Source organism: Myotis daubentonii, chromosome 16 (assembly GCF_963259705.1).
Source record: "Myotis daubentonii chromosome 16, mMyoDau2.1, whole genome shotgun sequence".
Classification (NCBI taxonomy): domain Eukaryota; kingdom Metazoa; phylum Chordata; class Mammalia; order Chiroptera; family Vespertilionidae; genus Myotis; species Myotis daubentonii.
Window position 1 is genome coordinate 4337762 of NC_081855.1, and position 2964 is coordinate 4340725.

Consider the following 2964-nt stretch of genomic DNA (forward strand, 5'->3'; position numbering starts at 1 on the left):
CATTTAAAACATGTTCACAGAACTAACTAAAACCACGATTAAATAAGTAAAGGAGGTTATGATGACATGTCTCACCAAACAGAGAATACCATAGAGGGATATAAGCTGTGAAAAAGAGCCAAATGAAAGTGAGGGGGTTGAAAGTATAATAAAAATGAACAGTTATATTCTATTTGTGTGTGTGTGCGTGTGTAATCTTTATTGGTGAGAGTATTGCAGATATCCCCCGTTTTTCCCCCATTTCGCCCTTCTACCAGTCGATGTGTCTCTCTCACGTCTATCTTTCTCTTTCTGTCTCTCCCCCTCAGGTCGGGTGAGGATTAATAACAACAACAGAAAAGAAACATTGGCCTGAAATGAAACACTAGACCAAATGGACATAATTGACCTGGACAGAACCTTTCATCCCAGAACATCAGACTACATATTCTTCTCCGGTGCACATGGAACATTCTCAAGGATAGACCATCTGTGGGGTCACAGAAGTAGCATCGAAAAATACAAGATGCTTCCCCAGGCGGCTGCCGAAGATGGCGGAGGGCAGGGCCTGGTGCTCGGTGGCCGAGGCCATCTCCTGGGCCGCCTGGCGGCCATCGTGCCCAAGCAGGTCCCGCTGGGCCACAAGGTGGTGGTTGTGCCCTGTGAGGGCATCACATTTCTGGCAATTTCTACAGAAACAAGTTGAAGTTCCTGGCCTTCCTCTGCAAACAGATAAACAGCAACCCATCCCGTGGCCCTTAGCGCTCCGAGCCCGCAGCCGCATCCTCTGGCGGCCGAGCGAGGCACGCGGCCCCACCAGACCAGCGGCCAGGCCGCCTTGGACGCCTCCAGGTGTCTGACAGGGTCCCCGCCCTGTGACACGGAGAGCGAATGGGGTTCCCGCCGCCCTCGAGGTGTGCGTCTGAAGCCCGCCGGGGCGCCTGGCTACGAGGGTGGCTGGAATACCAGGCGGACAGCCCGTCTGGGGGAGAAGAGGAAGGAGAAGGCCAAGGCCCGTCACCGCCAGAGAAAGCGGCTCCTGAGGCTCCGGAAACAGGCCGAAAAGAACGCGGAGAAGAGACCTGACAAATTCACAGCGGCCCTCAAGGCCCATGGACTCCTGGTCCGCGCCCAGGAACACTGACTGTTATTCCTCACGCTCGGCCTGGCCTGCCCTTCCTCCATCGCCCCCCAGGATGTGGGGCAGCCCAGGGCTGCTCCGGGGCCACAGGCACCCTGCCTTGGGCCTTAGAAGGCTGGGACACGGGAGGGGCCTTGGTCACTGCTGTTTAAAGGAAGGCCTTTTCAAAGCTTCGCATGGCCCTGTCAGTTGGATATGATTTACTCAGAGTTTTAGGAAATGGGCACCTGGAACAGCTAGTTCCCTTTCAGCATTTACAAGCTGGAGAACTCTTTAAACTTCCCACACGATACTAGGCTGCAGCTGTTAGGATGCAGCAGCTGCTGGGGGCAGGATGGACCTGGTGTTGCACAGAGGGATTTACAGATGCGCAGGCAGGACGGCAGCCACGGGTCTCAGGCAGCGCACTTGCATGGTCCTGTACCTTGTGATCAGAAAATGAATAAATTATTTTTAAAGGAAAAAAAATTCAAGAAGACTGAAGTTATACCAAGCATATTCTCTGACCACGATGCCTTGAAATTAGAAATAACTGCAAAACAGAAGTAAGGAAACCCACAAATACGTGGAGATTAAACAACATATTACTAAAAAATGACTGGGTCAAAGAAGAAATAAAAGATGAAATCAAAAGATATAAAGAGACAAATGAGAATGACAATATAACATATCAAAACCTCTGGGATGCAGGGAAAGCAGTAATAAGAGGGAAGTTGTCCCTAACTGGTTTGACTCAGTGAATTAGAGCATCTGCTTTCGGACTAAAAGGTCCCAGGTTCGATTCCGGCCAAGGGCATGTACCTTGGTTGCAGGCACATCCCCAGTAGGAGATGTGCAGGAGGCAGCTGATCGATGTTTCTCTTCCATTGATGTTTCTAACTCTCTATCCCTCTCCCTTCCTCTCTGTAAAAATCAATAAAATATATTTTTAAAAATAATAATAAGAGGGAAGTTTACTAGTATATCATTACAGGCCCATCTCAAGAAACAAGAGAAATCCCAAGTAAACAACATAACATCATGTCTTAAAGAGCTAGAAAAAGAACAAAAGCAATCCAAAGCAGCAGAATAAAGAAAATAATAAAAATTAGAGCAGAATTGAATAGAATAGAGAACAAAAAGACTATACAAAAAATTAATAAAACAGAGTTGCTTCTTTGAAAAGATTAATAAAATTGATAAACCCCTGGCTAGACTCACTAAGTAAAAAAGAAGAAAGATCGATATAAACAAAATCAGAAGTGAGAGAGGAGAAGTCATCACAGACATCACAGATACACAAGGATCACACTAGAATATTATAAAAGACTACAGCCACCAAATTCAATAACCTAAAAGAAATGGGTAAGTTCCTAGACTAAATCATGAAGAACTGGAAAATCTAAATAGACTGATCAGCAATGAGGAAATTGAAACAACCATCAAAAACCTCCAAAATTAAAAGTCCAGGACCAGATGGCTTCGCCAGTGAATTCTACCAAACGTTCAAAGAAGGTTTAAAACCTATCCTTCTCAAACTCATCAAAAAATTGAAGAGGAGGCAATACTTCCTAACACATTCTACAAGGCCAATATAGCCCTAATACCAAAAACTGGCAAGATGATAAAAAAAAAAACACTATAGATCAATATCTCTGATGAATACAGATGCAAAAATCCTAAACCAAACACTAGGAAATCGAATACAACAGTACATCCACAATTTCATACATCATGATCAAGGGGTTCATTCCAGGGGCACAAGGATGGTTCAACATTTACAAATCAACCAATGTAATACACCACATTAACCAAAGAATGGATAAAAATCATGTGATCTTATCAAGAGATGCAGAAAAAGCATT

General features: G+C 45.1%; 1 pseudogene; it reads left to right on the top strand.

The window, feature by feature from the left end:
- The first annotated feature begins 505 nt into the window (after positions 1-505).
- Positions 506-1166, top strand: LOC132218464 (large ribosomal subunit protein uL13-like; annotated as a pseudogene).
- Positions 1167-2964: the final 1798 nt, after the last annotated feature.